We start from the raw sequence: 11,337 nt of genomic DNA on the forward strand, positions 1-11,337 counted from the left end.
TCTGGTTTTAGGGACTTGCCTGGTGGTCCAGTGGCTGAGACTCTTTGCTCCCCGTGCAGGGGGCCTGGGTTCAATCCCTGGTCAGAGACCTGGATCCCGCATGCAGCAACTAAGAGTCTGCCTGCCACAATGAAGGTCGCAGATCCTGCCGCAACTGAGACCCTTTACAGCCAAATAAATATTGTTTTGTTTTAAAAAAAGATCCAGCTTTATTGGGGGCCACTTGCCCAACACCATCTTCTGAACAATTTCTCCTCTCCTCACGGGGCTGTGGGGCTACTGTCCTTGTGTCTTTATTTCTCGTATCCCCACGAGATGTAGTCTTGTATCCCCACGAGCTCCCCCATCCCTTTGGCCTGTGGTCCTTGCACCAGCACCCCCACGGCCTGTTATGATGGTTACACGTCTTTTAACTGCTGATGGGGACGTCTCCTTCTTTACTCCTCGTTTTTAAGGTTGTGGCTAAGCTCTTTCCACATCACATCTCGTCAAATCCTCAAAACGCCCTGTGTCAGTGGGTTCCACCCTGATCCTCACGTGACAGGTGAGGAGACAGAGGCCTCAGGGAGGGCACGTGGCCTGATGGAGCTTACAGGGCAGAACTAGGGCAGAGAGACGCTCACCCGACTCTAGGGCCACCCTGTGGTCCCTGGAGCCCAGATGCCTCGCCCGCTGTGGTCTGCCAGGTTCTTATCTGTAAGAAGGGCGAGGGCACTGGAAAGGCTTCTGGGGGGCCACTTGCCAGCCTGCTTTCATATCAGGATGGGAAACCACTGAGCATTTAAGCAGAGCCTTTCCAAAAGGGAACTGGTTACAAAGATGATGCAGGAGCCCAGAAGCCAAGCAGGAAGTGGTTTAGAACTCACAGCTCCCCTCCGCCCCCCCCACCCCAGGCCCCCTCCCTACAGGGATAATACAGTCTCCTTCGAGGATGCCCCAGGACAGGACCTGCCTGTGAGTACCTTATTGAAACATTAAATGACAGTTCACATAAGAAGCTCTTCAACGTACCTAGATTTGGAAGCACCGAGAGTGGAATCATCAACGGTCCACTGATTGGAGTTGCTGACCAGGGCGTGGTTTGCCCTGGCTTGCGCACCTGCCTTCTTGGCAGACCTCTGCAGGCGCCTGATCGGAATCAAACCTTTCACTGAAGCCTCAGAAGAGTGACCTTGGCGGAACCCCAGGGTATTGGATGAAGCCTTGACTCTACTGACAACTGAGTAACTTTCTCAACCAGGCCACTGAAGGGAAGACCTATTTAGAAGAGTGATTTAGATCATTCTTTTCCAACTTTTCGGTGAAAAGATAAATTAAATGCCTAAGCTACTGCAGTTTTTGAGGGAGGTTTTCTTCAAACTTGGGTGTTTTGGTTTTTTTTTTCTTCTTCTTACATTGGTTAAGATTGCTTTTGATTTTTCTATAGATTTTGACAGGGTAAATGTTCTAGACTCACAGTATTTTCATGCATATTGTGAGAAGATTAAGGTATTTTAGAGTGTATTTTGGAGAAGATCCCTATCTTAGAATTAGGTTGCCATTTAAAAATAAAGAGTTCACCAAAAAGACAACAACAAGAAAAGAATTCACAGCAGCGGAAGGTCATTGCCATCTCTAAGCTGGAGGGACCAAGGAGGAGGTGATGTGACAGTGGCCCAGGGCCTGCGGTCACTCAGCAAAGCTGGAAACACAGAGGACGGTCCTGTAGGAGCTGGAGCTGTGGGGGAGACTCAGCTTGGAGACGCAGCCCAAGGTGTGAGGAGACAGTGAAAAATACCCTGGCTTCTCCCTTCCTCAAATCGCCAATCTCCCCCCAGGACCTCCTGTCGGCCAATAAGAAGTCCGAGGGAAGTGCAGCCTGCAGAAGTTAGCCCTTCTGCAACTCAGAGCAGAACCAGGGAAGGGCAGCACAGGGATCTGAGGGCAAAGAGGACCGGTCCCTCCCCAGCAGGACTTCCCTTCCCAGTCCTAGTTCCTCCCAGCAGTTCCCACCATGGCTCCAGCCCTGGCTTCTTGGATCTAGAGATACCACACCGTCCCTGTGTCTCTCTGCCCTCCAGCTGTAGCTCAGCCCTGGACGCCTCCTCCTGCCTGTTTAGTATCTCAGCTCTTTCATCATCTGTATAAGCAACTCCTTGTTTTGATATCCCATCTTCTGTTTGAAACCCCTTAGAGTGGTCTCCATTTTCCAGACTGGACCCTCGCTAATACAGCCAGGCCACATTTCACAGAATGGCCACAGTGCTACCTGCTAAGTCTGTGGATCGACTGACTAATGAACCAGATAGGAGGGCAGAAATCCACTGAGCAGAGTCCTGGAGGCAGGGCCCATCCCAGGCACCACGTGGACCAGGCTGCGGAGCAACCACAGCAATCCCACGGCGGACTCTGGTTTCTACCAAGATGCCAGGATTCACCAGTCAGGACTCGGGCACAGCTGAGAGGCTCCTCGTGGCTCTGGGCCAAGGGAATCAGCTTCTGTTAAGGGCCTCGGGGTGCCTGTCTGTATTCATACATCACCCTGTGTTCGCTTGCCAGGGCTGCCAGAACAAAGCACCACAGACCTGGCCTTTTAAACCACAGAAACGTCTTTTCCCACAGTTTTGGAGGCTGGAAGTCGAGAGCAAGGCATCCTCGGGGCCATTTCCTCCTGAGGCCCTCTCTCGGCTCACGGATGGCCATCTTCTTCCCTCTGTGCATCCGTGTGTCGTAATCCCCTCTTCTTACAAGGTCCTATTGGATTAGGACTCACCCTGTTGACCTTGTTTTAACTTCATAATCTCTTTAAAGACCTCATCTCCAAATAGAGTCCCATTCTGAGATGCTGGGGGCCAAGACTTCAACATATGACTCGGGGCCTCGTAGAGGAGGGGAGCAGTTGGTTTACAGTTCAGCCCATGACAACCCCAATCTCACAAGGTGGACATTTTCAGGCCCATTTTCCAGATGAGGCAGTGGAGGCCCAGACAGCAATCTGCCCAGGGCCACCCAGAGCTGGGTCAGCTCTCTACCTGTCAGGCCCCCCAGACTCTTCTCTCACTCTTTGTGATGGCCTCAGACCCTGGGATATGCATTCCAGTCTCCCCTTTAACTCCTTTGTGTCATAAGACAGTGATCCACCATGTACTGAGCACGTATGATGGACCAGGCTCTTCCACTGGCATTTTGTATGAATTCCGTGTACACAAGATGCCCTTCCCGCTAGCCTCCACTCAGTCTTCTTCAGACACGCCCCCCCCACCCTGGAGCCCCTCATTTGTAATGGTGCCACCACCCACAGATCCATCTCCTGCCTTATTTTCCCTTATAGTGTCATCTGTACCTGAAAGGATCCTGTATGTGTGGTTTTTGTGGGACTTTTTTTTATAGTCTTCCCCCAACAAGACTGCATGAGGGCAGGATCCAGGTCCTGGCATATCTTTATTGCCTAAGTGAGATTCAGTATAGTCGCTTAATGTTGGTTCAGTAAATAATGAGTGATCAGTAAAGATGAGGGCCGTAGGATTCTCACTTTATTGAAGAGGAAACTAAGCTCAGAGAAGATACCAAGCTCACTCGGTAGTAGATAGTAAAGCTGGAATTCGAACCAGGTCTGTATTCTCAACCTCCCCAGCCAGGCCAACCTCCTTGTCTTGGCCTTCCTTCTAAATCACTCCTTGCTCTATGGCTTCCCAAATGACCATCACGCTGAACCTCTTCTGGAAATTCCCAAATCTGCACTGAGCTGAGTTGCAGTATCATTTTGTGCCAGCAGGTGTCATAAGAGAAGTCATCATGGCCACAATCAGCTGTCCAGAACTCCCCAGCAGGAACCTGTCAGAGTTTATTTAATCACCTTTAAGGACAAACTTTTGCTCCGTAATCAGTCTGAAGCCACATCCTTACACCTGTGTTTATGGGCTGTCAGATGAGAATTTCTCTGGGAATAGATTCCTGAAAAATGGAATTCCACAGAGGCCTGGCGTGCTGCGATTCATGGGGTCGCAGAGTCGGACACGACTGAGCAACTGAACTGAACTGAACTGATGAACACTTTTACGGAGAAGGCAATGGCAACCCACTCCAGTACTCTTGCCTGGAAAATCCCATGGATGGAAACCCCTGGTAGGCTGCAGTCCATGGGATCGCTAAGAGTCAGACACGACTGAGCAATTTCACTTTCACTTTTCACTTTCATGCATTGGAGAAGGAAATGGCAACCCACTCCAGTATTCTTGCTTGGAGAATCCCAGGGATGGGGGAGCCTGGTGGGCTGCTGTCTATGGGGTCGCACAGAGTTGGACACGACTGAAGCAACTTAGCAGCAGCATGAACACTTAAACTGCATAGATTCCATGCAAAGCCGGGAACCTAAGAGTCTGGTTTACAACCCAGGAATGTGGGGCCCAGAGAAGGCACATGGGTTATCCAGGGGCACACAGCAAGCTAGCACAAGGGCCAGGTTTGAAACTGGCTCCACTGGCTTCCACCTAGGCTCGAACACCATCTTTGTGCACTCTTATATGTCTGTGGGCCTAGATCTGACTCCTCCTGTCATTCAATCATCCATCTGTTCATTTAACAAATGCATTGGTGAAATACAGGCTCGAAGCTGTAAGAATGGCTCAAATAACAAATGTCTCCTAGACAAGAAAATAGTTTATTTTCCTCTCTCACATCAATCTGAACAAAAGCTGTTCAGAGCTGGATGATGGCTTTGTGGTTTTAGAGGCCCAGACTCTTTCCCGCAGTTTCCATCTCACGGTCCAAGATGGCTGCCCTAGCACTGCCATCACATCTACATTACCGCTCGTAGGTAGTAGAGAAAAGGCAATAAAAGCCAACCTCTTTAAGGGCACAAACCAGGGTGTTTTGTGCCACTTTCATTCTCATCCTATTGGCTGAAACCAGTCACATGTCCTATACTGCTGCAAGGGAGTCCACGAACAGCAGTCATTAGCTAACATAGCTAGGCAGCCATCGTGTTTTATTCTAAAACTCAGGGCTCTATTTCCAATGAATATATTGTCCTTTCTCTGCCACTCGTACATTTTCTGAGCGCCTACCATGTGTGGAGAAGGTGCTGCTGCTGCTAAGTCATTTAAGTCGTGTCCAACTCTGTGCGACCCCATAGACGGCAGCCCACCAGGCTCCCCCATTCCTGGGATTCTCCAGGCAAGAACACTGGAGTGGGGTTGCCATTTACTTCTCCAATGCATGAAAGTGAAAAGTGAAAGTGAAGTCGCTCAGTCATGTCCGACTCTTCTCGACCCCATGGACTGCAGCCTTCCAGGCTCCTTCATCCATGGGATTTTCCAGGCAAGAGTACTGGAGTGGGGTGCCATTGCCTTCTCCGGGAGAAGGTGCAGCAGACTGGAAATAACACAAACTTTGGAATCTTACTCCTCTTGTCTGAATCCCAATTTTGCCTTTCCCTGCTGTGTGGCATGACCTCTCTGAGCCTGTTCCCCCATTTAAAAAATGGAGACAGGAAAATGAGTGTGTTAATCCCATGCGGAAGTTTTGTGAGAGTCACAGTGTAGGCTTAGTGTTGAACCTGGTCTGTACTCGGCACTAAGAAAACAGCAGCTGCTGCCACGTGTATTTTCTGCTTGCAGCATATCTCAATTCAGACTACCACATTTCAAGTGCCCAGTAACCACTTGTACTGTACGAAGGGTCTAAACCAGCAAACAAAAGGATGAATGTTTTGAAAGAAAGAAAAGAAATGGCAGCTGCTTTTAAAATGAGCCATACCCAGAGCCAGCCTCCCATGGCCAGAGGTGACTCAGCAGAGGCCCTGCCCTCCATTCCAGTGGGGAGACATTCCAGGGCAGCCTCCTGTCAATAAAAGCTTGGAGACATGTCCACGCATAATCCCAATATGTCAATCATGCATGAGTCAGAGAGTGATGCCCATAGTCACAAAGCAGCAGCTGGGCCCAGGATTCCTGGCATCCTTCCACGCCCAGGAAGCTTCCCTGGTAGCTCAGCTGGTAAAGAATCTGCCTGCAGTGCAGAAGACCTGGGTTCCACCCCTGGGTTGGGAAGAACCCCTGGAGAAGGGAACGGCTACCCACTGCAGTACTCTTGCCTGGAGAATTTCATGGACAGAGGGGCCTGGTGGGCTACAGTCCATGAGATCACAAAGAGTTAAACATGACTGAGCAACTTTCATTTTCCAAGCCCATCTCCCCAACCCCATTTTACAGAGAAGCAAACAGAACCAAGGGCTTTTCAGGTGGCGCTAGTGGTAAAGAAACTCTCTGCCAGTGCAGGAGATGTAAGAGACACGGGTTAGATCCCTGGGTTGGGAAAATCCCCTGGAGGAGGGCATGGCAACCCACTCCAGTATCCTTGCCTGGAGAATCCCATGTATCGAGGAGCCTGGTGGGCTATAGTCCATGGGGCCGCACAGAGTCGGACACGACTGAAGTGACTTATCGCGCACGAAAACAGGGCCAGGCAAGAGCTTCGAGCACCACGTGACCACAGTTTATCGGTCTCCTCCTAATGGGCCGTGGGGGCTGGTTCCAATCTGAAGCCATCGCAAACAGACTTGGCTGACCCTTCCTATGCCTATAGGAGCAGCGTTTTCCAGGGTAGCTGGGGAGAGGGAATTGCTGGGGTGAATTGTAGATCTGGGGGTGCTCCGATTACAACTGAGGGAGGCGTCTCTCCCCAGTTTACCCACAAGTCACAGTCTCTCAACCTTAGCCCTACTGACATTTTGGGCCAGAGAATTCTCGGTTCTGTGCCTGGCAGGGTTTGGCAGCATTCCGAGCCTCTACTCAAGAGATGCCAGCAGCATATCACCACCCCCAGGTATGACAGCCACAAGTGCTTCAAGGCATTACAAATGTCCCCTGCGGGGCAAAATCATCCTAGTTGAGAAGCACTGCTCTCAATGCGGAGAAGGCAATGGCACCCCACTGCAGTGCTCTTGCCTGGAAAATCCCATGGACGGAGGAGCCTCGTAGGCTGCAGTCCATGGGGTCGCTAGAGTCCGACACGACTGAGCGACTTCACTTTCACTTTTCACTTTCATGCATTGGAGAAGGAAATGGCAACCCACTCCCATGTTCTTGCCTGGAGAATCCCAGGGACGGGGGAGCCTGGTGGGCTGCCGTCTGTGGGGTAGCACAGAGTGGGCCATGACTGAGGCCACTTAGCAACAGTAGCAGCAGCCGCAGCTCTCAGTGTACAGAGCCTGCAAGCAGGGTGTATGAGCACAGATTCTTTCAGCAGAGTCACGGCTGCCATTGATTTTCTTCTCTTTGGACAGGTGCACGTTTTATCTCTTTGGAGGAGGTCCATGACCTTGGTAATCACTAGTGTAAGAAAAAGGATTTCAGATAGATAACTAGTAGGAAGTTGCTGTACAGGGAGCTCAACTCTCTGGGCTCTGTGACAACCAACAGGGGTGGGATGGCGGGGGAGGGAGGGAGTTTCAAAAGGGAGGAGATGTGGGTATACTCATGACTGGTTCACGCTGTTGTACAGCAGAAACCAACACAACATTGTAAAGCAATTATCCTCCCACTCAAAGTAAATTTTAAAAAAAAGAGTAAGGATTTCAGGTATTGGGATGATTAGTGGAATTTGAATATGAACAATAAGAATGGTGCTATAAGACTGTATCAACATTGAAGGTCCTGATTTTGGAAACAATAGGACAAGAGAGAATGTAAGTCCTGTAAGAGAATGTCCTTGTTCTTAGGAGATGCACACTGAAGTAATTAGCAGTAAAAGAACACTGTATCTTTATGTAACTGACTCTCAAATGGTTCAGAAAAATTAGAGAGAGAGAAAAAATGATAAATGCAGTAAAATGTTGACAATTGAAGGATATGAATGAAGGTGATATACAGAAATTTATTGTACTGTTTTTGCAACTTTTCTGTAAATTTTAAATTATTTTTTAGAAATTATTATTTTAAAAGGGTTTTTTTTTTTTTTTAATCATCGATGCTTTACTCTAGTTTTTAAACATAGTTTTCATCTGTTATTCCCACTTGTTCCCAGCGAAGCGAGGCATGATTATGCCTAGGAACTGGGCCCCACAGAGGTTGCTGCTGCTGCTACTAAGTCACTTCAGTCATGTCCGACTCTGTGTGACCCCAGAGACGGCAGCCCACCAGGCTCCCCCGTCCCTGGGATTCTCCAGGCAAGAACACTGGAGTGGGTTGCCATTTCCTTCTCCAATGCATGAAAGTGAAAAGTGAAAGTGAAGTCGCTCAGTTGAGTCCGGCTCTTTTGCGACCCCATGGACTGCAGCCCACCAGGCTCCTCTATCCATGGGGTTTTCCAGGCAAGAGTACTGGAGTGGGGTGCCATCGCCTTCTCCACCCCAGGAATCTCCCAGAAAGGGTTCTATTTGCTTTTATTGGTGTCTGTAAATCGCCCAGCAGGGGGATGACCATCGAGAGTCAGCAGGGCCTTGACAGCCAGGAGAGCGTGTGGATCTCACTCCACACCCTCATGATCACATGCAACAAACATTTCTGCCAAGAACCCCCCCTCTCACAGCGCTCACTGTGAACCTTACAACAAAGCTATCAAGTGCTATTCTTTCCATTTCGAGGAAGGAAAATGGACCCACAGAGGCTCAGAAACACAGCCGTGAGACTCCAAGCTTCAAAGACCAGGCTTCTTCCACTGCCCGTCACTGCCCCTGGCCTTCATCCCCATCTTAGGCATGTAATTCTGTGTCTTCCCTCATTTCTGGCTTTGCTTTAACTTGATGATCAAAATCATGTGTCATTCTCTAGGTCAGAAATAACTACTTGATGCCACTGGATATCGCTACTTCGGATGTCCAACCTGCATCTCACATGCAGCATGCCCAGAACATAACTCCTGGGCTCCTCCTCCCCAAACCTGCTCCCACCTCGTTCTTCCCCAGCTCAGTCAATGGCACCTCCATCCTTCCAGTGGCTCAGGCTAGACACCTGAGAGTCATCCTTGACCTCTCTCCCTCACCCCCCATGACATCAACCAGCAAGTCCTGGCCACTCCACCTTCAAAATGCATCCAGAACCCACCTCCACAGTCACTCTAGTCTGACCTTCCAACTTCTCCTACTTGGGACTATAGCAGTCACCTCCTCTCTGGTCTCCTGATTTTCCTCAGTCTCTGAGCCCACCTCCCACAAACAGCCCAAGGATCCTACTAAAATGTAAGGTCAAGGTCACTGTACAATTCTTTACTAAAATTTGCCCAATAGAACTTTCTGCAAAGGTGGAAATGTTCTATATCTGCACTAATTCATTAGCCTCCAGCCACGTGTAACTATTGAGCACTTGAAATGTGCTAAGTATAATTGAAGGACTGAAATTTTAATCTTAATTAGCCACCCTCTTTTGGCAAGACTGTGGGAAACAGGCATGCTTGAACACAGCTAGTGGGACTATAGTTATATGATTCCAATGGCAATATCTGCTTACCTACCTACCAATGGGTTTATCCATATCTACCAAAATGGCTAAGCAGTTAACATTTGTCAAAGCAATCCCACTTCAGAGTGAGTTCAATAGACCTACCTTCACGTGCCAATATGACATTGAGCAAAATGTCTATAACATTCAAAGATAGGAAATGACCCAAGTGTCCATCAATAAACAACTAGTTAAATGAATTATGATCTAGCCACACAGTGGAAAACGACAAAGTTATTTTAAAAATGAGGAAATAATGACCCCTAAAGCACAAAGAAAAAAGTAGGTAAGACTTCATCAAGAGTAAAAATATTTTGTGTATCAAAGGATACCATCAAGAAAGTGAAAAGACAATCACAGAATGAGAGAAAATATGACAGTCACGTTCCCTGCTCTTTCCCTACAGCAACCTGGGTCAGGTTGGTGCTTAACAAATGTGTTCCCTGAGCAAATGAATAACCTGTCCATCATCCATCTTGTGCTGGCCACTAGGGGAGCTCCCGACACCGGCAGGAACCAGCCACCTCATCCTGCTTGGAGGTTTGGGACACAGGCAGAGCTTGGAAGGGTGTGTCCCTGAAATCTGAGATCCAGCCGATCTCAACACAGGGCACCTTAATCTCCTGGACTGAAAATCTGAATTGTGTAAGCTACAAGAAGGCAAACCCAGTAAGTTTTGCCAGAATTCAGCAGAATGTGAATTGCAGACTGCAATCTCCCCCTGCCAAGGAAGCGCGCTTTTCTTTCCTGGGAGGTGGTATATACAAAGAAACAGAAAAGGGGCGTGGGTCTGGCGGGGGATCGTGGCCGCCCTGGGTGGGAGCGCCCAGGAAACACTCCTGGGGTGACTGACTTTTCCTAGCACCGGGACAATCCAGGGCTTAAACCTTCAGAGAACAAGGATGGAGCCTCCAAAAGACCTTACAGAATGAGGTCTTACCTCCCCTCCCTGTTCCCCCTGGGTACCTCTCGGGTCCTTCCACCACCTCTTGAACACTCTTAGCTCCCATTTGGCGGGTGACGCGGTGTGGAATTTATGTGAGCAATTACTGTGTGCTTTGTAGTGGGCTAGACCGGTCGAGTTCCAGCTGAGGTAATAAATTCATTTGAGACTTAATTCACTCCATAAGCATTTACTTGAGCCCTTTGGGAAGATCCCCTTGGAGAAGGGGAAAGCTACCCACTCCAGTATCCTGGCCTGGAGAATTCCATGGACTGCATAGTCCATGGGGTCTCAAAGAGTCGGACACGACTGAGGGACTTCACTTAGGCTGATCGGGACGTGGGAGAACAGCTGTGAACTCAGCAAGTCTTAGCCCTGGGGATCTTGCTTTCTAGGGAGGGGGGAGCCTGGCACCGTCCGTTCCGACGAGCACTGGGAAGGCGGGGTGATGTCACAGTGACCGGAGAAGGGGGCACCTCCGGGCGCTGCGTGACAGGGCCTCTGAGGCCACCCAGCTCCTGACTGTGAGTTAAAAACACCCTGCGGTCGAGCTCTTGGCCCGGCGCCCAACAGATAGTCAGCGCTCACCAAATCTGACAGAGACTCTTATCACTTTCCTGTCTCCTCCCTCCGGGGGACACTGCCCCCACCCCCCTGTCAGGCTTGTCCCCGGGGGCACCGCGCGAGCTGAGCCCACGGTGGGGGGTGACGCTCGGGGTCTTCGGAGACCCTGAAACCGGCCCAGGCCAGGGACCCTCCAAACGGGGCCTCCCCTCCCCGCCCAGGGGCCCCTCCCCGCGCGTCCCCGGCCCGTCACAGACGCCGGCCTGGGAGTGCCCAAGAGACGCCCGCTCAGACCTCGGCCCTCGGCACCGGGGGGCACCGCGGGGGTAAACACAGCCCGCCGGGGGCCGTCAGCGTGCCCCGACCCGCAGGGCGACTGCGACGCGCAGAGAAGCGCGGGCGGCCGAGACGCGC

The sequence above is a fragment of the Bos indicus x Bos taurus genome, chromosome 13 (assembly GCF_003369695.1).
Source record: "Bos indicus x Bos taurus breed Angus x Brahman F1 hybrid chromosome 13, Bos_hybrid_MaternalHap_v2.0, whole genome shotgun sequence".
NCBI lineage: Eukaryota > Metazoa > Chordata > Mammalia > Artiodactyla > Bovidae > Bos > Bos indicus x Bos taurus.